The sequence below is a fragment of the Mus caroli genome, unplaced genomic scaffold (genome assembly GCF_978045245.1).
Source record: "Mus caroli unplaced genomic scaffold, Mus_caroli_1 scaffold_19, whole genome shotgun sequence".
Taxonomy (NCBI): Eukaryota; Metazoa; Chordata; class Mammalia; order Rodentia; family Muridae; genus Mus; species Mus caroli.
Genome location: NW_028227274.1, coordinates 72,375,274 through 72,401,851, shown reverse-complemented (window position 1 = coordinate 72,401,851; position 26,578 = coordinate 72,375,274). Strand labels below are relative to the sequence as shown.

The window sequence follows — 26,578 nt, the reverse complement described above, 5'->3', positions numbered from 1 at the left end:
CAGCTACTTCTTCAGAGCTATGCCTGCCTGATAATCATGGACTAAATCTCTAAAACTGTAAGAAAATCCATGTGTGTGTGTGTGTGTGTGTGTGTGTGTGTGTGTGTGTGTGTATGTATGCCTTGTCATGGTGACTAAAACATTCTAGCTGTTATGTGACTTTTCCTGAGGAGACTTAAAGAGGTGTGTATTTCCTCTTGATAGTAAAGGAACCAACAGACCAAACACAAGAATCCATTCAAGCCCAGATTGGTAAATCAATGAGTTTATTGGGTTAGCTACAGGAGCATGGGTGACTCAAACATAGCTACGATAGCAGAAAGTCCTACCCCTAGCACAGTCAGCACTGAGCTGCTGTGCTATTGCAGTTGCAATTCCCAGGCAAGATTCCATCTTCTGTGAACTCTAGCACATCTCTCCTATCCATAGCATCCAGGGCAGGACTCCGTGCAGGGAGTAGGGAGAGGTGAGCAGAGGTTTCACAAGACGCTCTCATGACCCTTCTCCTTCCTTCCAAGATGGAATGGGAACAACCTCATTGTTTTCATCACAGACCTGATATCAGCTGTATTGTTGCTACTTCTTTCCCTGCCACAGCTGAGGGCCAAGGACTTCTATAGGTTGCTAGAGACATTCCATCCAGAGAAAACAGTTATCCTACAATGTCTTTCTAGGACTTTGCCAATTTCTTCCAGGTCACCTACTTCTTTTTCTTTCTTTTAATAACAATGCCATTATTTTATATACAACCTCACATATTTTAAAAACATGTACAAGTGCTACATACTCTCGTGGTTTGAATATGCTTGACTCAGGAAGTGGCTCTATTTATTTAGAGGTATGGCCTTGCTGGAATAGGTATGTCACTGTGGGTGTGGGCTTTAAGACCCTTGTCCTAGCTGCCTAGGACAAGTGGAAGTCAGTCTTCCACTAGCATTCTTTAGACGAATATAGAGAACTCTCAGCTCCTCCTGCACCATGTTTTCCTGGATGCTGCCATACTCCTGCCTTGATGATAATGGATTGAGCCTCTGAACCTGTAAGCTAACCCCAATTAAGTGTTGTCCTTATAAGAGTTACCTTGGTCATGGTGTCTTTTCACAGTAGTAAAATCCTAACTAAGACATCATAATTTTACATTCTAATTAATAGAATATGACAAAATGAGAATTTATCACTCCTGGTATTAGATTAAAAGAGACTATGACCTCTGGAGCCAGAGAGAAGGTTCATAGAAACATAGATGGACAGACATATCTGTGTCTTTCCGCAATGCCAGAATTTATTAAATAGCATTGAATTTACAAGGTAAACTGGTTTAATTAGCAGTAATTTGCCAAGTAGCCCTGCTTAAGTAGCCCCTTAATAGCCTTGGCTAGGGCAAACATAGGTATCCCAATCTAATTTACTGATATTAACTTTCAGATCACACATTACACACAGAAATATACCACAGCAGGAGTTTGTGTGTAGGTTACATAATGGATTCAAAGACTTCAAAAGGCCATGGCAGTGGCTGGGAGATGGTTTCATCAGTAAAGTGCCTCCTGTACAAGTATGTACAAGTTTAGGCTCTATGCCCATGTAAGAAGCTAGGCACGGTTGCTCACACACCTGTGACCCCCAGTGCTCTGACTGGGGGCTGCTGACTGCCACCTTAGCTCTGGGTTCAGTGATAGTCCCCATGTCATAAAATAAGGCAGAGAGTGACAGAATAGGGCATGTAGTGTCCTCCTCTGGCTTCTATGCATGCACACATGTGTGGACATAACACACACACACACACACACACACACACACACACACACCAGCTCAGGCATATGAAGGAAGGCAGTAACAGACCCTGGAAACATATCTGGGTGTTCTTGCCCAGTGGCGATCAGCTTTCTTCCATCTTTGCTGCTCTAGGGCATGGACTTCCCACACCCATGGTTAAGCCCACACACACATGTAGAGATGTATTGTATGTGTAATGCGTGATCTGAATTTTCTGTTCCCTTTGACCTAGAACTTTGCTCTGCGTGCACACTTCTGCACCTGGATAGGGGGGGTCTGCTTTGCCTGCCTTCTTAATGACTCAGGTTGTTCTCTCTGGTGCCGCTTGTACCTTCTGTCTTCTGCTACATCTGTGCTAACTTAACTCAGCTGCTTTCAAAAGGTGGGCGGCAGTGTTCAGGAACTGTCTTCTGTGTCTTTTGGGCGTTCCTGCCATGCAAGGCGATCTATGCCTCGCCTCTCTCAGTTTAAAGGGATAGTAACAGATCCCAAACATTGCATTCTTCTGTTATTTTGAGGTACTTGCTTTGTATGCTTGTTCCCTGGGTCCTAAAAGGATCTTTGAAAAAAAAAAATCCAAATTTCTTCTTGGGTTTTCTCTTAATCTCTTTAGATCTTTACAGGACATAAGTGTATGCCATGTGGTCATACTTTTACTGAGCACAAAAACAAAACCAACCAACCAACCAACCAAACAAACAAACAAAAAATCCCAAGAGGAATCGAAACTTGGTCTCTGCCAGCCAAGGAAACTTGTGAGACTTGGTCCCTGCTGCCCAAGCAACTCGGGGATTGGATGATGAATGCTACATCCAGCTTCTAGGTAGATCATGGAGCGTGGCCACTCCTGATCAGGACCATTCTGGAATCAGGCAGGCTACTCATGAGTCCCACACACCTGATGAGATATGGACCTATCAGTCTCTGCTGTTTCCACTCGCTGTGAGATGGCACCTCCCCTCCAATCCCTATTGATTTATCTCTTTTATAAATCCTTCCAAACTGGGGTAAATTTGGCCCCCGAACTGTAAAACCAAAATAAGATAAAAGTTTTAAAAGGGAGGTGTTCTCAACTTGGATTCATAATATATGCAGATAATTTAAAGTTAGATGTTAAAGACATCTGAATATAACTGTTAACCTTTAGTGTCATTCTCCAGCTAAATATGTTTGGTAAAGACAGAAGGTGATCATCTGTGGTCTAGGCTTTTAAGAATTTTATAAAGGAAAATGAGACAGAAAGAAAATCCCTAGTGTGAGAAAGAGATAGACGTCAACGTTTAGGTTTAAAAATACACTTCTGCTTAAAAAAGAAAATACTTCCTGATGAAAAGGGTTTTGTATGACACATGAGTTGTGCCTTAAAGTATTCTTGAAAATGAAAAGAGAAAGCGATTAAGGAAAAACCAAAAGGTTAAATTATGTCACAAGAAGCTTTGTGGAAAATTTCAAACTTAAAGAAAGGTGGTATAAGTTTAATGGAATTGGCTATAATTAAGCATCATTAAAAGTTGGTAAATTCAAAGTTTGAGATAATGATGTAGAACTGTAGCCCGAGTCTCTGTTTACAGCAACTAGGTTTCCTTAAAATGTTAATAGCGATTACAAGAAGCTAGAGAAAAAGAGATTTTGTATTTGTAAAGATAATTGCCTATAATTTCGATTGACTTTGTCAGCTTTTGAAGTTGGAGGAAAACTAAGAGATCCCAGGGTAATTTAAAACTTGTCTTTGTCAAGTTTTACTGAGGGTTACACTAAATGTGAAACTACCCTTCACTCTTCCAGACAGGTGGGGCTGACTTTACTTGCAGGTCAAAGCCAATAAGGATGAAAAAGCTAAGAGTACAGCTGATATTTTGGCCTGTTCCCCAGACCGGCCAGGTCCCAGAGGGATCCTGGGACATGACTAAGTGACCCTATAGCTCCAGTTGAATAGAGGGGCTGAGGACTCCAGAGTCTGAGTTGGAACCAGGATACATTTTGAAACAAAAGGAAGTTCACTGCAGTGGAAATGTCTTCAGTCTTCCAAGGGACACCACATGGCCAGCAAAACCTGGACCCTTCCTGACAGATGGCACTGATGGGGACAGAAAGCAAGGGAGGGATGGTCTCATCCTAAGACCATAAAAGAACCCCTGAGGACATTAACTTATCAAAAAGAATATGATTAATTGTAGGCCACTACATGGTATTTAAACACCTAGCAATTAAATATAGCCAATGAGTAGATGATAGCGGGGGAAAGAATAAACCACAAAACAGAGCTACACTAGACTTTATCATGAGGAAAATGGTGAATCAGGCCTCACCGGCCTCCCCTAACCCCAAGTGTGTGCTCCTGGCATACCAGGTATGATAATACAGCCATACTGCTATAATAAGATTAAAGAACTCTTGGGCTTTTACTAACCATAATGTGTGTGTATGTGTATGTATGTATATATATTCATATTCTCTGGCCTGACTCCCAGGCAGGACTTCAACACCCAGTCAGCAAATTCCTCTATTGTGGACTTTTAGCTCTCTGTAGGTCCCCCCATAATACCCCACTGCTGACTATAAAAATTGTTTTTTGATTTGCCCTCCCAAGAACTTTTCGAGGTGGGGAGGGTTCTCCTTTTCCTTTACTTCCCAGGTCACTCAGCTAAACCCCTGGGAATTAGATATCATCATCACTGCTCTTCAGTTCCAAGGTGGAAGGACATGCCAATCACACCTTGAAGCTATCCACTGAAAAGCTTCCTCTCATCTTATTTAGAAGCCATTATTCCAGTGGCCTTCTCTAGGATTTCTGTAGGTTCTCATTCAACCCTGGATGAAGTCCTTCTGAGGTGTTTTATGGGTGTTCCTTTCTAAATGCAGACCTCATCATAGACCCCAAAGCCCAATATTTAAGCACATTTAATTCTAGGCCCTGTGAATCTCAACAGGCTATCAAAGAGTATGTGTTATAGAGAACTACCCAAGCCCTTGGAAAATATGCTACATCACTTTTTCAACTGGAAGAACAACCATCTATCTCCCAGGAACTGCCATCAGTTTGATCATCATTCCCAAGTTAGAACCTAGAAAGATACCAAGAACCAGCCTTGGCTTGCAGAGAGGCTCTAGGAAGGGGTGTCTGGGAGCTGTGAAAGAAACAACTCAAAGTCAAATGATGGGGTGCAAGCAGACAGCCTTGTAGTCTGCTAGAGATGGCTCCTAGACAGCTCTCTCTGTAGGTAGCTCTTGGCGCTGTAGTCTTTGGAGCTAGCTTTCTGCTTGAGACAGCTCTCTGCTAGAGACAGTCCTTTTACGCTAGAAAAAAAAAATTCTAAAAAGCTCTCTGGATAGCTCATGAGTTTTCTAACCAAGGTCAGAAAAGCTGCTAGAAAAAAAAAATTCTTGGATTTTTCCAGACCAAAGTCAAACATCTTGCTAGAAAAATTCTAAAAGAGCTATGCTCACTCTCCAAGCTCGGCCCAGTGCCTCTCTTCCCACTGTCTATGGATCCAGATGTACAAGTTTCAGTTTTCTCTCCATCACCATGTCTACCTGCATGCCGCCATTCCTGCATTCTTGCTATGATGATGGACTAAATTGAACTGTAAGCCGGACCCAATTAAACACTTTCTTTTATAAGAATTGCCGTGGTTATGGTGTTTCATCACAGCAGCAGTAACCTTAACTAAGACAATAATTATACTCAAATTTTTCATAGGTAGAATGATATAGTTTCATTTTTCATCTATATTGCCATAGGATGTTATTTGGACAAGATTAAGTGCTTTCCTTGATGTTCCATTAACATCTCATCTTCTTCGTGTCTATATCAGACACCACTATCACTTTTGATAAACTGCTTAGATATTGGAGCTCCAGGTTTTCATGGTAGAGATGGGTTATACCTCTTTTTAACTTTTCTAGTGATCTTATTCCTCCATGGACCTTGGACTTATTTGCTGTCTTAGTTTTTTACCTCTTCTCTTTTCCAATTAATCCCACGGGAGGTCCTGTGGCAAGCTCACTCCATTTATCTGAGTCTGCCTGATAATTAGTGATGGGCTCTTTCCCTTAGCATCAGCGTCTTATAAAACTAGGAACAAAACCTCAGTCAGGGCTTTGCTTACTGGTCAGGAGAGTTAGATTTGAGTTATAACTCTGGCCTTGGGTAGAGTCACATATGGTATGTTTTGGGGAGGAAATTATAAAAAAAAATTGATTCAGATAGGGAACCAATGACCAAAGACATCATTCCACCTAAGTCTAGCCTAACGACCCAGTAAATGTATTGGGGTTACTTATATGAATATGAGTGAGGGCTTATTGGGGTTAGTATATGAATATGAATGAGGGATTATTTGCAAGATCGTGGGTGTCTCAAATGCAACTGCATCACCACAAATTCCACCCCACTATGAGTAACATCTCATGAAAGCTGTGTCTCGGAGCTTCCCATATGACTTGAAGATAGCTCAGCTGATTAAAGTCTCCTTTTCAAACACATATTATTGCTTATATAACTTTGGGGAGAATGCTTGAGAATCTTAAGTTTCAGGAACTTTCTGAGACTTGTGAGTTTTCTTTATTGCCCTAACCTTGTAAGATTTGCTTACTTATGGAATTTGGGTAGTTATTTTTTTATTTTTTTTATTTTTATTTTATATGGAATTTTTGTCTGAATGTGTATGTAGGATTCCTGGAGCTATCTTGCAGGTTATGGAAACTGAACCCAAGTCCTCTATAAGAGTAACATGTGTTTTTAACCACTGAGCCATCTCTTCAGGTCCTACTTCTAGGACCTCATTCAAGAAGCAGTGTTTCAATTTAGAAAAAATAGCTACAGGATACAACATTGGAAACTGTCCCAGAGATCCTAAGATTACCATCTAATTGGAGGCTTTCTGGGATAGAACAAAGATATACTAAGTTTCAGGAGTTGATTCAATCACCTGGATAGAAAATGTCCTCTAGGAAGCTGTCTGTTCCCAGATATAATACGAAACATAATTAAAATGTAAGTAGACTCACTGGTCTCTATGGCCATTTTGTACCTCATATCACTGTGTTGTCCTCCACAACAGTCTCTTAGCAGAGCCTGTCTGCCTACCATGTAGACAAGGGGCCAACTTGTGATAATTAGCATTGATTGTCTACTCAACTGGCCTGAGAGTTGCCTGAACAAACAAACGCCTATGCTCGATGCCTCTTGTTCACTTTCATCCTTCAAGAGGGCTCCCTGCGGCCATTGCCTGCTTTTACCTCTTAATATTCTGTAATAGATTCTGCCTGGCTTCCACACCAGACTCTGTGCATCATCTAAATTGATTTTATGGAGAGTAAAATACTGGCAAGTCCTGGGAGGCCAGACCTGTGTCAAAAACTTAACTGCATCTTAAAATCACTCATAAGACAATCATACAATTGTAGCTCATTCACCATGCAGGCCTATGACTTTGGGCCAGCTACTTCTCTTGCTTTGTTTGTTTGTTTGTTTTGTTTCAATAAAATAAGAAGTCTAGGAAGGGGCCGACAGAACAAATCCCTCAAGACCAAGAGAGATTTGAAAAGTGTTCACTGAGCTGTAAGGATGCTAGTCATTACAGGGGACCAGGACCAAGAACAAGTTATTGCAATTTCCAGCAGCAAGACTAGATAGCAATTGTGAAACTTCTGTTGGACCACAGTGAGAATGGTTGTTGGTTTTGTTGTTATTTGAAAGAAAATAATGAAAATGTAGGGAAGGAAGGCATATATTGTTTATATGGAATAAACACACGCACACACACGCACACACACACACACACACACACACACACACACACACTGACTATACATAAGAGAGGCACTTTGAGACAGGATGGAGTCTGGGTTGTTTGGGACTGCAAGCAGGATGCAGTTGTACTTAGAGGGACATGGTTTGGAGTCAAGTTTTTAAATGTACATCCAGGATTGTGACACCATTTTGCTCTTTTAGGTCTGTAGCCTGTTTGCTTACTAACACCCCACCTAACACACACGCCCTGTCCTTTTTAATCAAACGTTGGTGATTTGAGAAACTTCCTCTTCTCAATTCCTACCTCACAAAGTCTGTGTTTCAGCATCTCTCCTGGGAACTGCATTGGGTGAGTCAGGTTGGTCGTCTCAGGGAAACTACCTATTATGGTTTAAGGAAGTGTGTCTGGGTATCAGCTAGACAACTTGTGATAACTAACCTTGATTGTCTACTTAACTGGACAGAGAGGTGCCTGGACATTTATCAAAGTGCATCTTGGTGTGTCCATGAGTGACTGCAGAGAGGATTTAACTGAACGAGAAGCCATGCCCTGAGCATGGGTGGTGCCATCCCATAAACAGGAAGTGCAGACGGAATAGAGGAACATGGGGGAGAAGCCAGTTGGCATAGGCATTCTCTGTCCTTCCCCATCCTTCTGCCCCTCCCCCATCTCCACAGCTTCTCTCCTCCCTCTCTGCCACAACATAAGCCACTCTGCTCCACCAACCCCTCCCTCCTACAATACACTGAAACCTGAAACATAAGCCACAATAAATCCTCCTGCCTTTACGTTGGTCATTTCAGGTATGTGGTTACAGCAAGCAGAAAAGTAACTGTCGGACCATCACAGATGGAAGAGAACAACCAAGAGGCTTCTTCCTGAGTCCTAAGCTCCATCTCAGGGTTTGTACTTGGGCCAGTGAGTGGTGCTGTTTCTGAGTACTCCTTTACTGCCTATGTGCTTATTGGGTGGCTGAGGGGTGCTGTTTCTGAGTACTCCTTTACTGCCTATGTGCTTATTGGGTGGATGAGGGGTGCTGTTTCTGAGTACTCCTTTACTGCCTATGTGCTTATTGGGTGGGTGAGTGGTGCTGTTTCTGAGTACTCCTTTACTCCCTATGTGCTTATTGGGTGGGTGAGGGGTGCTATTTCTGAGTACTCCTTTACTCCCTATGTGCTTATTGGGTCACTGAGGAGTACTGATTCTGAGTACTCCTTTACTCTCTATGTGCTTATTGGGTCAGTGAGGAGTACTGATTCTGAGTACTCCCTTCTCCCTATGTGCTTCTTTATCCTCATGAACAAACATGCCCATCCTCATAAAGATAACACTATGCAGATAAGAGAAGGATAGGAAGCTAAGCCCTGCACCACACCCTCCACAAAAATCGTAATAGCGGCGTATTCGGTGCATAACATGTTTAACGAATATTAATTTTTCTTCATATCATGAACTCCTATCTCATCCTGCCCCATTTCTGACCCCACTCAAGCTGTGATACAGAGCAAAACTCAAACTGATTGCACTATATTCTAGAATTATCTTCTAAGGCGAGTTGGTAAAGCTTCTAAAGTGACAGATGCTGATGTGTTTATTGATGAACCTGGTTGAACTATGAATTGGACCGCACTCTCCTCCCGAGGCACTCAGGCACTGCATCCAGACTACACAGAGAGAGGTAGAACAAAATAACATCCTCAGAGTTGTCTGTCTAGAGTGGGTCTCTAGATAGGGACAGTTTGTCTTTATAAATCAGCTCATAATTTGCAGGTTAGTCACCCGGAACCCAATCATTTCCTCCCATACTTTCACTAACCCACACTCCGCAGGAACAACACTAGGAATTCCAATATCTCCTTCTAATAGCTTTAGTCTTGAAAGTGGGTTTGCTCTGAGGTCACACACACTTGAAGCTGTCACACTTGAAGCTGAGACTTTTCCTAGAGGAACTCTGGGCAAAGTGTCACCGTTGGCCAATATGCCAACAATGTGCAAATTTTACAAACTAATTTACCAAGACGTCATACATCCCGGGTGTCTACTAGGTGAGTGGGTGGTTCTGGCATCTGTGTAATTGGGAGTCTGCGGAACATGATCTGGGCAACTGGAATCCAGAAATCCTGGAGGAAAATGGAGCTAGGGTATAGGAGGAAGGGCAAGAAGGCCTCTTCCAAGGCCTTCCTGCTGCATGGGCCAGAGCATGTCACCATTAACACACGAATCCGCTCAGTCATGGGACTCACCTGTAGGACTGCCAGCTTGTTAATGTACCCCGAGTTATGACGTCATTGGCGTGGGCCTGGGCATTGAGGTTTCCAGCCCATGAGCCACTTGAGGGCAGTGTCTCACCACTGCAGCAGCTGGCCCTTCTCCTCAAGAGCTTGGATTTCCCCTGCTTAGCCTGCTGTTGCCTGCAACTCTCAAAGCTATGAAGCCTTACAATGCCTGGGCTGATATCTGGTGTTCTGTTTCATTGTTGTCTATAAGCCAATAGGACTGCACTATATTAGAGAAGAATTCTCCAGCCCCATCCTCCCTGGCTGCATCTGGCTCCTAGGTCCTTCAGTCGTGGCGCTTATGCCCTGTGTCTTTTGCTTCCTGTCATTTATACAGTGTCTCTGCAGGCTTCTCCTAGGTGGCTATCAGAAATAAGTCTCTGGCCCTAAACTTACTATTATCACTTCTGCCCTAAGGATTAGCCATCCCTCAAAGCCCATCAACTGGTTTCAAGACTGGGGGGACTCAATTATTTGCTTACCTGAAAACCAAACGCTATGGTAGAACAAAGAAATTGGCGTGACCTAGCCTTCCCTTCAGATGTGCTGGGATTTTTAGAAGGGAAATGGTAAAGTTAAGACGCCCACACATGTGCCACAGGCCCACCCCACAATTTCAACCAGACTCACCCCACTACTTTGCTAATTCCAAGGGCTTGTCAAGAGATACTTGCAACATCTTCAAGGCAAGGAAGAAATCTATGTGTGTGTTTGCATGGTACCTTCCCCTCCTGCAAGTCTTATAGTACAGAAAACAGGTCCTGGTGAAGGAGTCTAAAATCCTCAAGTGACTCGTGTTTTAGGTGACTGTATACATTTGATGCGACCCATTTGTACCTTAGTATCATTAGATCAGAAGGGAGAGCCCTGCCTCTTTCAGAGTGGACATCTGTGTGTATTTGTTTCTTTATCTTTGTAATACTGGGGATTTCTTCTGGGGCCTCAGACATGCTAGGGGAGGAGAGAACTCTGTATCTGAGCCATATGTCCCTGGCACTTTTTACACTTTGTTTTGATCTCATGAAACTGCCCTGGATGACTTTGAACTTACAACTTAGACCTCCAAATAACTGAGATTGTGCGTAGGCCTGTGTCACGGGTGTGGCTTAGCTTTAGCTTTTCGAGTCTGTAAATCCTAGCACATCTGGAGGGAAGGCTAGGTCACTGCAGTGTGGCAGTGTGGGGAGGGACTCTGCCTACTTCTAGGGAGCTTTGAAACTGTTCAGAGGGCTTTTCAGTTCTATGGCAGAGTCTGCTTTTCAGGTAAGCAAATAAAAAAAGAGTCAGAGGCTCATCTGGACCATTCTAGCTCATCTTTCAAATTCACCAACAGCCCTCCCCACTACCCGCCACGCCCCTGCCCCCACCCCCGCCCCAAACTTCTCTCCGCGGCATTTCTTTCTAGTCTCACTAAACCCAGTTAATGTGTGTGTCCTAACTACTTTCCTGTCGTGATAAAATACCCTTACATACAACGAAAGGATTCATCCTAGTATACGGCTCCAGCATGGTGGATAAGGGTTACCATGGTAGCAGGCGCTGGAAACTCACATACCACAATTTCGTCCACAGGCTGAAAGCAGAAAGAACAATAAGTGGGTTGAGGCTATAAAGCTCACTTATTGGCTATAAGTGAGTTGAGGCTATAAAACTCACTTATAAAGGCTGACCCCAGTGACGTACTTCCTCCCACTTAGCTCCTCTAGCACCATAAGGTTCCATAGCCTCCCTAAAAATGTGCTGCAGACCGGGGAGCAAGTGTTGGGCTACGGGAACCTGTGAGGGCCATTTCTCATTCACATCACTAGAGCGTGTTTTTAAAAAAGATGAAGGCACGAAGGAAGGAAGGAAGGAAGGAAGGAAGGAAGGAAGGAAGGATAAGAGGGAAAGGTATGAGCGCGGATTGGGAGTCAGTACTGGGTGCTACCATCTGAGTGAGTTGTGTGTGTGACTCAATGTCCGAACTATGAAAGTAGGCTTAGGTTAAGTTGCCCATTCTTAAAGTCGACTTTCAATGAGAACCCAATCACCGTACCCCCGTCGCCCTCCCGCCCTTAACCTCCTAGCCCTCCCTTTCCCTCTTCAACCTTATTTTTGCCTTTCCCTTGCGCCTGTTGTTTTCATTCCCAGACCTTCACACAGGCTCTTTTCTTTCCATCTCCAGCCTCTTCGTGCCAGCAAATGTGATGCAAATAAAGAGAGACAGAATTTTGGTTCTGACTGAATAAGAATTGCTCCACTTGAATTTACAAAAACACAACATCCCAGTTCCTCTAAACAGATTCTATTCAAAGTTTCTTGGCTTCAGTTTTTTAAGAACAAGCTGTTCTTGTGGGAGGTTAGTGGGAACACTTTTGGTCCACCTCCTATCCCACCAGTGACCAACATGAAAGAACCCTGGAGAAGAGCCCTTCAAAACCAGGCCCCTGTTACCAGGCCAGTGAGCTTAAGCTCAAACATCTGTGACACCAAACAGAGATACAAGGTGACAATGCTCAGAAACATGTGGTATTTATACACACATCACCGCCACCACCACCACCACACGTATACACACCCACATGCATACATACACACACCACCACCACACACAGACACATACACCATATACATGCACACACACACATACATACATACTGCACACACATACACACACAGTACCACACACATACACATACTCACATGCATACATACACACACACACCACCATCACCACCACCACACATATACACACACCCACGTGCATACACGCACCACCACCACCACACACAGAATTAGAAAAGTCTCAAAAAACAGGGATATACACACTATTCACACACAGACACACACACACCCTACCACCTCCCACACATACTACACATGCATACACACACATACATATATACACACATCACACACACATATACTGCATACATATACACGTACATACACACATACACGCACACTACCACACACATACACACAAACACACACACCACAAACACACAGATTTGATAGTTCCTGTTAAAAAGAGACCAACACCAACAACTTAGATGTTCTAAGTGTTCTCTCTTTCTTTTGGAAGACAAGTAACGGGTGGGATGGTGAAATTTGGAGGAATTAGAAAAGCCACAAAAACAGGGAGCATCTTGAATTCTTCGCTATCTGTCAATGTATTCAGTGCCTTGAATACAATGTGCTCAGTGATGCAATGGGAGCAGATGAGAGGAAGAAGATATCACGGCTTCTTCTCACCGGTTTTTCTTTTCAAATCAAGGACATGGAGCAGTCAGAAAAACAAAAACGAAACAAAACAAAACAACAAAAAACAAAACATAAAACAAAACAAAACAGTACTCTGATATATGGCCCAAGATAGGTGAGACATCAAGAGCCCTTAGCTTCTCAGTGGAATGATATTATCCCAGGCAGTTTGGTTGCACGCGGCTGACATCATGTGCTTAGATCCAAGCACAGGGACAGGGGAGTTAATAACAAGAGACTTATCTACCACGGGGAGTCAGTTCTGGAAGCTATTGGTAAGTGTCATATGTAGTGAGCCTCTGTAGATCCAAGGTTATTTAACAGATGGACAGTGAGAACTTAGAAATGGCCCTGAGAAGTCACAGCCTGCCTGCCAGTGGTGCACTCCTGCAGTGCTCTCACTCAGGCCTCTGAGGCAGGAGGATCTCCAGTTATAGTCAGCCTGGGCAACATAGCAAGAGCCTTTCTTTTAAAAACAAAAGCAAAAACAAACCAATAGAAGAACCCAACAAACCAACGCACCTTTTAAAAGGATAAATCCAGCCAACTGCAATTCTCTCGCCACCACCCTCATCCCCCCCACCCCCATCCCCCCACCCCCACTGTATTTACTTAACAACAAATTCAGGATAATCTGGCATTGCACTTTATTAGGGTTTCAGAAAGGCATGGTAAAATTGTTTTGTTTTGCTTGTTTGTTTCTAGAGATAGCTTCTCACTCTGTTGTCCAGGCTGGGCTGAAACTCATTCTGTAGCCCAGGCTGGCATTGGACTTACTGGCAATCCTCCTGCCTTAGCCAGGTGCAGGAATTATAGGTGCGTGCTACCATACTCAGAGTCTCCATGATGTTGCCGAAGACAAGATGCAGAAAGGCTGTTTCTGTAGGGGCATGGTGAAGGTTATAGACACTTAACCATAACTGTTGAATACTTTTGACTAACGGGCTCTGTGCCTGTGCAGAGGGACTTTTTACATCACATTCTAGAGCTCAGCTTCCAGGTCTGCCTCAACCATCATCTTATTCCAAGGATTTGCATAAAGATAAATTTGTGAGTGAAAAAAAAAAAAGATTAGAATCACAGAGGAAAAAACAAAAGCTTGAAATTTCATAAGAATAAAAGCCAATTATGTTTCTTATACAGTTGAAGGGAGAAGGAACTAAACCAGTGCTTGGGAAAATGAGGCCAGAGGCTCTTGAGTTTCAGACCAGCACGAACTATATAGCCAGGCTGTCTCAAACAACAAAAATCACAACCCTTCTAAACCAACAAAACCAGGTAAGTAGAAATCAAATGCAGGACAAAGAATCCCCCGAGAATGACTTGAGAGAATCAATAGAAGTTTATATATAATTCAATGGGAAATCATAAGAGACAATGCAATTAAACTGAAGTGAGAATTAGCTCATTAAAGGGAAGCTAGAATTCATTGTTGCCCAGGAAGACACAGTGATACAAAGTAGCCCAAGTCTCTCTCTACTGATGTGCATTTTAGTGAATGAGTTCAATTCCTATGTTTTGGGACATTACTGGTGTGCATGGACCTCTTCCTGTGTCTCTTTTGGTTAGGAAGGGGCAGGTGGAGGTTTCTAGATGGAGGCAGTGTTCTATGTATGGGTGTGGATGGTGGAGCCTGAGTACTTGCTTGACAATGATGCCCTGCAGTTCACATTAATGTACACATTAACAATTACAACCTTCCCTCCTCTCCCCAGAGGCAGCCACTGCCCACATCTGTATATAAAACAAGTCCAAGCACCAAGTTTGTCAATCTGAAGAAATGGTTTTTTTTTGTTTGTTTGTTTTGTGTTTTTTTTTTTTTTTTTCGAGACAGGGGTTCTCTGTGTAGCCCTGGCTGTCCTGGAACTCACTCTGTAGACCAGACTGGCCTCAAACTCAGAAATCTGCCTGCCTCTGCCTCCCAAGTGCTGGGATTAAAGGCATGCGCCACCATGCCCGGCTTCTGAAGAAATGGTTTTGTTTGTATTTTTGGAAATAAAATATAAATGGAATGAAGCATAAACAAGACCCTGAGGACACAGTGCCAGGTCACAGGACCTAGGAATCTTCAGTGTGAGTAGATAATGCCAAGCTGGGTTTTTTCTCTTCTCTTCTCTTCTCTTCTCTTCTCTTCTCTTCTCTTCTCTTCTCTTCTCTTCTCTTCTCTTCTCTTCTCTTCTCTTCTCTTCTCTTCTCTTCTCTTCTCTTCTCTTCTCTTCCCTTCCCTTCCCTTCCCTTCCCTTCCCTTCCCTTCCCTTCCCTTCCCTCCCCTCCCCTCCCCTCCCCTCCCCTCCCCTCCCCTCCCCTCCCCTCCCCTCCCCTCCCCTCCCCTCCCCTCCCCTCCCCTCCCCTCCCCTCCCCTCCCCTCCCCTCCCCTCTTCTCTTCTATTCTTTTCTATTCTTCTTTCTCCTTTTGTTTCTCCCCTCCCCTCCCCTCCCTTCCCCTCCCCTCCCCTCCTTTCCTCTCCTCTCCTTTCCTCTCCTCTCCTTTTCTCTTCTCTTCTTTTCTTTGGGAGGAGGGAGTTGACACAGGGTCTCTCTTTGTAGCTCTGGCTATTCTGGAACTTGCTGTACTCTGGGCTGACTTTGAACTCATAGAGATCCATCTGCTTCTGCCTCCTAAGCATCAGGATTAATGTCATGCAGCAATATTCATGGCCTTTAAGCTGTTTTTCAAAGTGGGCGTGCAATCTATACTCCACCCCAAGTATATGGCATTCTTATTCTTCTATAGCATTGTCAAGTCTTAATATTTACATTTTACGTAATAGTCAGATATCTTTATTTTAATTCATATAGTTATATTTATATAGACACTTGAATACTAAATTTATATCATTAAAAAGTCTAGGGATGGAATGTGCTATAGTCCGATTCTGAAGTGTGGCCTGTAGGCTCACATTTTAAACACGTGTTCCTCAGGTGGCACTCTTTTGGAAGCTACCAAACCTTTAAGGGGTGAGGGCTAGCCGGCTGAAGTAGATCTCTAGGGCACGGGCCTCTGAATGTTTTACCCCAACAGCTCCTGCCATGTTCTGTCTCTGCTCCCTGTCCGCCTCTGCCGCACACTCCCATCCCATCCCAGGACTCAGCTGCTTCATCATGTCTTCCTGCCAGGATGGACTGAAGGCCTCTGAATCCATGAACCAGAACACATCTTTTTCCCTTGAGTTGTTCCCATCAGTACTGCAATCCCAGAGACAGAAGGATAAACTATATAGACTGTGTGAGCGGTAGAACAGTTACCTGGCATACTCAAGAACCCAAGTGCCATCCTTAGAGCTGCCAAAACCAACCAAGCGAAAAGTCTAGAGCAGGTTTTTACTTTTAGAAGAACATTGGTAAGCTTTTCCCATTTACATTTTACGATAAGAGTCAGACATCTTTATTTTAATTCACATAGTTGTATTTATATTTCCACCGCTGTCTGAAATCATAGACACACTTCTATTGCCATCACTTAGAGTTTTAGATATAATTTTTTCATTGCTTTTGGTTTTTAATGACTAGTAAATATATTATACATAAATAGCTATGAGAAGAGAGAATGGGATGCATTGTATGGCAAATAAATCTAAGGATTCTTGTAGGCATTCTGAGGAAAGCAGGGGTGCTGATCAAGGAATCAATGATCAAGGAAATTATAAAAGAGCAATGGCCCCAGAACGGTGATGGCCGGACTGTGTCCTGGACTTTCTTTGTTTTTGTTTGTTTGTTTGTTTGTTTGTTTTGTTTCTTCTTACTCTTGCATTTTTTTGTTTTGTTGTTTTTATTTTTATTTTTTATTTTGGGAACAAGGTCTCACTCCGGAGCCTAAGCTTGCTGGCCTTGAACTCATGCTATCTTCCCACTCAATTATGTGAGTGTAGGCCAGCTTGCCTGGACGAGAGTTTTTTCATGATCCAATCATGTTATTTTAGTTTAGTTTTTGATGAGTGTATGCTTATGTTTAATTTTTCTCTAAATTATGTATGGCATTGGGATATTGACCCATTATGTAGCTCACTATGAAGTCTTCATGTTTTTTTTTAAATGATAAACAAAATACAATAAGACAAAACATAAACATGTTGGGATTGAACAAACAAACAAACAAACAAACAGAAAAGAACCAAAGAGAAGGCACAAGAATCAGAGACCCATTCATGCACACACTCCCTAATCTCTTTTTGTCAATGTCCTTTTCTGCATCTAATGAGATGATCATGTGATTTTTTTTCTTTCAGTCTATGTTTTATATTCACTTATCGATTGATGCATTATCTTAGTTAGGGGTTTACTACTGTGAACAGACACCATGACCAGGCAACTCTTATAAAAGACAATATTTAATTGGGGCTGGCTTACAGGTTTAGAGGTTCAGTCCATTATCATCAAGGCATGGCAGCATCCAGGCAAGCATGGGGCTGGAGGAGCTGAGAGTTCCACCTTTTGTTCTGAAGGCTGCTAGGAGAATACTGGCTTCCAGGCAGCTAAGATGAGGGTCTTAAAGCCCACACCCACAGTGACATGCCTACTCCAACAAGGTCACACCTCCTAATAGTGCCACTCCCTGGACCAAGCATATACAAACCATCATATGTACCTTGTACCATCCTTGCATCTCTGGGGTAAAGCCTACTTGATCATGATGTGTTTTTGATGTGTTCTTGGATTCACAATAAGTATTTTATGAAGTATTTTCCCATTTATGTTCATAAACGGAATGGTCTGTAATTCTTTATTGAATTTTTATGTGGTTTGGATATCAGGGTAACTGTGATGACCTTGTCATATGAATTAGGCAATGCTTCTTCAGTTTCTATTTTGTGGAATAGTTTGAGGAGTATTGGTGTTTTAACTCTTTGAAGGTCTGGTAGAATTCTAAGTATGTCCTTATGATTTTCTTAGTGTCTGATATTGTGCCACCATTTTCCTTTTTTTAATTAGGTATTTTCTTTATGTACATTTCAAATGCTATCCCAAAATTCCCTATACCCTCCATTTTCATTTTTAACTTTGTTAATTTGTATATTCTCTCTCTGACTTTCAGTTAATTTGCATAAGGAATTGTCAACTGATTTTCTCAAAGAACTAACTCTTTGTTTCCTTAAATCTTTGTAGTATTTGTTTCTATTTTATTGATTTCAGCTCTGAGATTATTTCTTGTAGTCCACTCCTTTGGGGAATTATTTCTTCTTCGCTTTTTACTGCTTTTAGGTGTGCAGTTAAGTTATTAATATGAGATCTCTCCAGTTATTTCCTATAGGTACTTAGTGCCATCAACTTCCTTCTTAAAACCACTTTCACTGTATCCCATAAATTTGGGTATGCTGTATATTCATTCAACTCTAGAAAGTGTAATTTCTTTCTTGACCCAGTTTTTCATTCAGTGGTAAGTTGCTCATACCCACGAATTTGTAAGCTTTCTGTTGTTTCTGTTACTGATATCCTGCTTTAATCCTCAGATAGGATGCAGGACCATATTTGAACATTCTTGTATCTGCTGAGACTTGCTTTGTGTCCAAGTATGTGGTCGATTTTGGAGAACATTGTATGAGGTGTGGAGAAGGAGGCACATTCTTTGTGTCTGGGTAAAATGTTCTATGAACATGTCAGGTTCTTTTGATCTGTGACTCTATTGGCTCCAGGACTTCTCTGCTTAGTTTTGGTCTGTCCATTGGCAAGAGTGGAGTATTGAACTTTCACACGATCAGTGTGTGAGCACTGTTATATGATTTAAACTGTAATAGTGTTCCTTTTATAAACTTGGGTTTCCTTGTCTTTGGTACATGGATGTGAAGAATTGTAATGTCCTTTTGGTAAACTTTTTTCCTTTGATGAGTATAGTGTGTCCTTCTCTAGCTCTTCTTATGAGTTTTGGTTTGAAGTCTACTTTGTCAGAAATTAAAATGACTGTGCCATCTTGCTTCTTAGGTCCATTTGCTTGGAATATCTTTTTCCTTCCTAGTAGTCATTCTATTAGTCTGTGTCTTTTTTTTTTTTTTTTTTTTTTTGAGGAATTGAGACCATTGATGCTGAGAGGTATCACAGTGGTTGTTATTTCTGTTATTTTGTTGTAGTAGTGGTAGTGGTGGTAGGATGTGTGTGTGTGTGTGTGTTTCCTCTCTTTTGATTTGCTAATTTGAGATTATTCATTCCCTGATTTTCTTAGGTGTGGTTAACCGTTTAGGTTGTTTCCAGAACCATCTGTAGGACTGGATTTGTTGATGGTTATTGATTAAATTTTATTTTTATCATCAAATGTTTTATTTTTTTTTCAATGTATGATGATTGAAAGTTTTGCTAGGTATAGTAGTCTGGGCTGGCATCTGCAGTCTCTTAGAGTCTGGAGTCTGTAGCACATCTGTCCAGGCCCTTCTTGTCCAGGCCTTTAGAGATTCCATTGAGAAATCAGGTGCATTCTAATAGATCTACCTTTTTATGTTAATTGGTATTTTTCACTTTCAGCTTTACAATTCTTTTTTGTTCTATATGTTTAGTGTTTTGATTATGGTGTGGTGAGAAGACTTTCTTTTCTGGCCCAGTCCATTTGGTGTTCCGTATGGTTTTCTTCTATAATTTTGCTGAAAATGTTTTCTGTACCTTTGACCTGGGTTTCTTCTTCCTATTCTTCTTTTTCATATTATTCTTAGATTTGGTCTTTTTACAGTGTCCCAGGTTTCCTGGATATTTTGTGCCGAAAGTTGTTTAGATTTAACATTTTCTTTGATCAAAGTATCCATTTCTTCTATCACGTATGTCTTCCATGACTGAGATTCTTTCTTCCATCTCTTGTATCCTATTACTGAAGCTTGCCTCTGAGGTTCCTGTTCAAGTGCCTGAATTTTTCCCTTTCAGATTTCCCTCAGTTTGGGTTTTCTTTATTGATTCTATTTCCATTTTAGGCCTTGAATGGTTTCATTCATTTTTCCCCACTCTTTGTGTTTACATAGATTTTTAAAGGGATTCATTTCCTCTTTAAGGACTCTATCATATCCATAAAGGTTATTTTAAGGTCTTTTGTGTTCCAGCTAAGGTGCAGTACTCAAGGGCTCCTGTGATAGGGCTTATGAGCTTTAGTGGAGACATATTGTCCTGTGTGTTCACACTGGTATCTAGGCATCTAGGTTGGGGAAGATTATAATTCTGGGTGCATATGATATCTGGTCTTGTCTTTTTTGAGTGCATATTTTTTGTTTTGTTTTGTTTTTGTTGTTCCTTGGTTTCTTTTGTCCTTTCTGGTTCTTAGGAGAGTCTAGTGGCTGTGTGTTGCTTGGTAGGAAATTTTTCTGTGGTCCTGATAGGTGTGGCTGCTGGGGGTTCCAGGTATTGGGAGCTGACACTTAGAAATGGGTATGGAGTAGGCAGTAGGAGGTTGGAGGGAGTCCATGGGAGGAAGAAGAGCAGGGTGTTCCATCAGGATCTGCTAGTTCCCAGGGAATGGGGACAGAAAGTAAGGAGAGGTCACAGCAGAAGCTGGTGATGCTACAGAGCTGGGGATGAGACTGAGAAATAGACTTGAAGCAATGAAGACAGAACTGGTTTCCAGTGAGCCTTCTTGTTTCCAGAGCCAAAGTGGCCTCTAGTTTCCCAGGAGATGCTTGTTGGTATTGGGGGATAGGATAAAGCCATGAGTAAGGGAGGGCAGTCAAGAAGGGAAGATCTGTGTGATCCACTGGAGATTGGGGCAAGGGCAAAAGAGGCCTCAGCCAGTTAATACTAGTTATTTTTTTAGTAAATATTTTATAGCTGGGCAAGGTGGTACACACCTTTAATCCCAGCACTCAAGAGGTAGAGGCAGGCAGATAGGTCTCTATGGGCTCCAGGTCATCAAGGGTTTCAGAGTGGGATCCTGTACAAAAACAACAATAACAAAAAAACCATATCACATAAGCAATGTTTGTAATATGTTTCATTATTTGTAAACCATTGCATTATCTGTTTATGTACTTCTTTTGGGTACATTGAAAAAATTATACTTATTTAATATGGGTGTGTACGTGTGTATATATGTGTATATGACTGTGTGTGGCAGGGTGTGCACTGAAACTTGCATGTGACGGTCAGAGGACAACTTTCAGAAGTCGATTTTCTCCAAGTGATTCCCAGGAAATGAAGTCAGGTTGCCCATTGGTTGCAAGAGCCTTTCCTCTCCGTGCTATCTCACCAGCCCCCTTTCTGGATTCTTGATGGACAATTTCCTTTGTTAGTCCCCCACCCACCCCGACTCTGCTGAAGATCTGTGGGTGGTAAACTTTATAAGTATGGATAAGTCTTTATTACATTCAAATAGGATTTAATAAGGTATCATTTCATGTAATCAGAGAGAACATGAACTAATCAATTAGAGTTAAAATTAGATACCTACTTTATTTTTTACAGGAGAAGCATTTTCAGAAGTATCTATGATTTAACAAAGAAACAGTGAAATGGGTAAAATGAGATGTGAAATGTGGATGGGTGATTTTTACATTAATGTGGACTAGGGAATTTGTCCTTTAATATGACGGACCACTCCAAACTTTGTAAGAAAGAAAATGTCATGAAGGGAAAGTCTTTCACGTGTCAGGGAAGAAACTATTGCTACACTTAGAAAAAGCAAACAATTAATTTCCATAATACAAAACAGGATTAAAAATCAGGCAGCAAAAACGAATAAGCCTAAAGAAAAGTAGTTAATGAATAGAAATATGAAAGTTATGTATAATATAAATTAAGTATTAGTTGTATATGTATACTATAAAAAGGCATATACAGAAAGGGACTAGTTGTGGGTTAGATGGAAAAAGGCATAATGACAAAATACAGTGAGTGCTCCTCATGTGGCTCCTGAATAGATGGCACTGATTGTGAAAGACATTTCCGAGGAACCAGAAAGACTTGAACACGGAGTAGTAGAGGACACTGAGAAACTGTTGGAAATTTCCTTGAATGTGACACAGTTTAATGGTTGTCTTGTAAAGGTTCTCAACATTGAAGAACACATGCTGAGGTATTTACGCAATGGCCTTACAGCCATGCCTTCAGTTCACTATAGATGTACAAAATGCATGGAGAAAGAACTACAGAGAGCTAGTATTTTCATACAGGGGCTGGAGCTGAAGAAGCTTTGTTTCAGGGAGAGTCTTAGTCAGGGTTTCTATTCCTGCACAAACATCATGACCAAGAAGCAAGTTGGGGAGGAAAAGGTTTATTCGGCTCACATTTCCACATTGCTGTTCATCATCAAGGAAGTCAGGACTGGAACTCAAGCAGGTCAGGAAGCAGGAGCTGATGCAGAGACCATGGAGGGATGTTACTTACTGGCTTGCTTGCTCAGCTTGCTTTTTTTTTTTTTTTTTTGGTTTTTCGAGACAGGGTTTCTCTGTGTAGCCCTGGCTGTCCTGGAACTCACTCTGTAGACCAGGCTGGCCTCGAACTCAGAAATCTGCCTGTCTCTGCCTCCCGAGTGCTGGGACTAAAGGCGTGCGCCACCACGCCCGGCTCTAGAATTTTTCTGTAATAAAAGTTGATGGCTGTTGGGAAGTGGAGGCAGAAGGATCAGGAATTCAAGGCCATTTAAGCACAGAGCAAGCTTAAGGCCATTCGAGGCTATATGAGACTCTGCCCACCAAAAATAAGGCCAAAACCAAACCAAAGTTGAGGAAAAAAAAACTCTTATAAAACATCACATTTTATTTATTTATTTATTTATATATTTATTTATTTATTTATTTATTTATTTATTTGTCTAAGAACACCCAGACACATTAGCTACAGTCATAATGATCACAGGCACAGGGAAGGGTCTGACTGACAAAGTCAGTCAAAAATGTTGAAGGTGGCAAGGGCCACAGGATTTACATGCACAGAACCAACAGGCTGGGTTGAGTAAGTGTCCTTTCAAATTACAGACTAACTCAGCATCTCAAATACTGTATATAAAGAAGTTCTTAGACCATGAATAAAGAAATTTTTTTAAAATTCTCAAGCTAGACGTTTAAGTCTTCTGGCATTTTCTGCTTCAATAGCTTCCTCTTTTTCTCTCATTATTATCCAGACGCTTGCAGAATTAGGTATAAAGGGAGTAAATTAGCTAGAATTTTCAGATTACTGTAAAGAGATAAGAAGTGAAGCCTGCTGTTGGATATGGAGATGAACGCTTTAGTTTTTCACCCCGTTGGACCCGTCACACACAGCCTCTCATGGCTAACTCAGTGCACTCTTGACTAATCCCTGTGATGTTAACTTGGTTAGATCTGGATTGACCCATACAGATCTCTGGGCAGGTCTGGGAGATAGTTCCGAGAAGGATGAACTGGGAGGAGCACAGATGCCCCAGGTGGGCAGCACTCTTCCTGCAGGTGGCCTAGATACAAGGAGGTCCGAGAGAAAGGAGGATGGACTGATTGCCTGTCTTGTCTGCTTTCTGGTGACTAAGCTGCCTTGTTGTTGTTGCCCTCATTGCCATCAGAACCCAGATGTTTTGCTCCTCCCACATGGGCTATCTGGGGATAGTCCAGACCCTCGGAGCCAGGTTGGTACGACTGAGGCACTCAGGCTTGGAGGCTGAGCAATTCTCAGCCTCTCCAGTGTGTAGTCAACCATGGTGAGACTTCCCAGCCAATTTAATAAATACTCTTTGAAGTAAACTCATTCTGTAGGTTCTGTTCTTCTAGAGAGCTCTGACTAATAGAACCTCAGTTACTATCCAAGAGTTCATTACATCTTGAGGCCCACTTGCCTCAAGAAACACAAAGCCCCCGGGATTTCCCTCTACCATTGACTCCTTCCTCCTCAACGCAAGTCCTGTAACAAGTGACGCTGTGGGTGTCAGGCTGAGATGCTGTGGTCTATGGGCCCCAAGTGCAGTGTCTGGAAATGCCCTTCATAAGCCTCACACCCAGTGGTCATGGATGAGCCTGACCACAGTAGGGATGTCAGAATAATTCTAGACTTCCAATTGCCTATCTCTAGCACCTTCCAGAGCTCCTTGATATTTTGAAAATATAACGTAGTCTCTCTATATCCATGGGTTTTGCTCGCATCAGCTTTGTCTATGTTGGATTAAAAAATATGTAAAAAATCAAATTGCGTCTGCAGTGAACATGTGGCAGGCTTTTTTTTCCTTGCTCTTATTCTTCAGCCAATATAACATTATAGCTATTTACATAATATTAGCACAACCTTGGCTACAGTAAGCAATTTAGATATGCTTTTAAATATGTAGGCGGATAACCATAGGTTAGATGCAACTCTGAGGCCATTTTCTACAGGGACTTGTGTACTGGTGGATGTTGGTACATGCAGAGGTGGAGAGGTGTTCTGGAAGCAGTTCCCCCCCACACACACACTGATTCAGAGGGAGGAATGTATAGCAAGAACTGAGGGAATGTTTTACATAATCACAGTAGCCTTCAAGAAGGATATACATTATAAAAGTCAGAAGGAGCAGAACCTTCTGTGCTAATATGGTAATGAGCGCTGCGTTGACACTGGGCACCATGGTGGTTTTATGTATGAGCTGGTACTGTATTAAGGCATAGGGATGGAAGAGTTGGTCTAGTTAGGGTTTCTATTGCTGTCACGAAACACAACGCCTGAAAGCAACTTCCCCAAGAAACTTGGGGAAAGGGTGTATTTGGCTTATATTTCCACATCCTAGTGTATCATCAAAGGAAGTCAAGACAAGAACTCACACAGGGCAAGAACCTGGAGGCAGGAGCTGATGCAGAGGCCATGGAGGGTGCTGCTTACTGGCTTGGCCCCTGTGGCTTGCTCAGCCTGCTTTCTTATAGAACCTAGGACCACCAACCCAGGGTAGCCCCAGCCACAATGGGCTGGGCACTCCCGTAACGATCACTAATTAAGAAAATGCCCTACAGGCTTGCCTACAGCCTGATTTTATGGAGGCATTTTCTTCCTTGAGGTTCCCTCCTCTCAGATGACTTTAGCTTGTGTCAGGTTGACATAAAACTATCCAGCATGAGAGTCAAAGGGCAGGTCTTTATAAACGACATACTGAATTTGAGATTTCTTGGGACAATCTGATATAAGGAGGGTAGAAGAAAGAGAATGGAGGGAGCCAGCTACTTACACCATGTATGTGGGGAGTCTGGCCAGGGAACTATCCAGTGGTGCAGCGGTATAAGTGACTATTGGAAAAGGGAAGGTGCTATGCAATTTAATAATTGTGTTTCTGCCAATACTCCTGAGATAGAGACAGAAGATCAAGGGGAATCCTCAGGTGAGTTGAAAGTCAGCCTGGGCTACATGAGACCTTGTGTCAAAAGGAGGGGAGACAGTTTGAATGTAAACACTTTGGTTTTCTATAAGCATCATCATAACAACAAAGGCCTTTGATCCTTTATGATCCAGAGCCGAGTCCCCTATTGCGGTGAGTAGATCCGGTAAGGAGTATGAATTCAAGTCATTTATCAGAAGACAGAAATTAAGGCCCTGGTCACCATGACAACACAAGTGTTGGGAAAGGTGTCAAAATTTGAGAAAAGACTTTAAACACCCTGAGGTCTGTGAAATGGGTGCTTTTGCCAATCTTTTAGGAGGTGGGGCTCCCTCCATTGAACATGAGGTGAAGGAGCTGTGATTGGTGCTTACCCTGACATTTAAGGAGCCAATGCCCAGTTTCTTTTCCTCCCTCCCTCCCTTCCTCCCTTCCTCCCTTCCTCCCTTCCTCCCTTCCTCCCTTCCTCCCTTCCTCCCTTCCTCCCTTCCTCCCTTCCTCCCTTCCTCCCTTCCTCCCTCCCTCTCTCCCTGCTTGCTTTTTTTCATTTTTTTTTTAAAGCCAGATTTCTCTGAAACTGGCTTTCCTGTAACTAGCTCTATAGATCACCAGGTTGGCCTCGAACTTACAGAGATCCACCCTCATCTGCTTCCTGAGTGCTGGGATTAAAGGTGTATGCCACCACTGTCTGGCCCCTCCCTCCTTTTCAATGGATTATGTTTTTGCTGTATTCCCCAGGCTAGTCTTGAACTCCTGGATTTAAACCGTTCTCACACTCAGTGTCCATTCAGTGGGGACTACAGTTTGTGCCTCCACACCCAACTGACATGCCTGGCTTCTGAGGTTGACCGAAAAGCCAAGTTCCTTTCATCAACCCTTTGATCTGTTCCCTTTGAAGCCAGATAATTATAATCATTTCAGCAGTTATCTTCATATGAAAGCGGTTCACAACTTCTCTGATTCATTTCTGCTATTGTTGGGTGCTTATTGAGAGAGGCACCACTGGGGCCAGTTTCTGACAATAGCACATCTTCAGGGTCCTTTCTTGTTTTAATGGCTAAACTATTTTGGAGAAGCATGAGTCTGCCCAGAGCTGTTCCTGTCCGACATCTTTGTGCTGTAAGCTGAGCATGCCCCAAGATGTTCCATTTTAATCTTTCAAACGTGTGTTCCTTAAGCTAAGCATGCTTCAAGCATTGCCATCTCTCCTTCCTTCTTTCCTTCCTCCCCCTTCCTTCCTTCCTTCCTTCCTTCCTTCCTTCCTTCCTTCCTTCCTTCCTTCCTGCCTGCCTGCCTGCCTGCCTGCCTGCCTGCCTGCCTGC

At 42.4% G+C, this 26,578-nt stretch overlaps 1 long non-coding RNA gene and 1 other non-coding gene across 3 annotated transcripts in view; one reads left to right on the top strand and one right to left on the bottom strand.

Moving 5' to 3' along the window:
- The window catches only part of LOC147000327 (uncharacterized), an 86,021-nt gene that overhangs the window by 54,430 nt on the left and 5,013 nt on the right, over positions 1-26,578 (top strand). Inside the window, exons 2-3 of one of the 2 annotated variants that reach the window (XR_015046018.1) lie at positions 8,336-8,434; positions 11,973-12,017. This is a non-coding gene — a long non-coding RNA (uncharacterized LOC147000327). Of the gene's footprint in view, positions 1-8,335; positions 8,435-11,972; positions 12,018-14,194; positions 14,330-26,578 lie in introns of those variants that run through there. The other variant, XR_015046019.1, reaches the window with a different exon arrangement.
- On the bottom strand, positions 5,161-5,225 carry LOC115029954 (U7 small nuclear RNA). The gene has a single exon (XR_003835508.1). It is a non-coding gene; the product is annotated as a U7 small nuclear RNA (small nuclear RNA).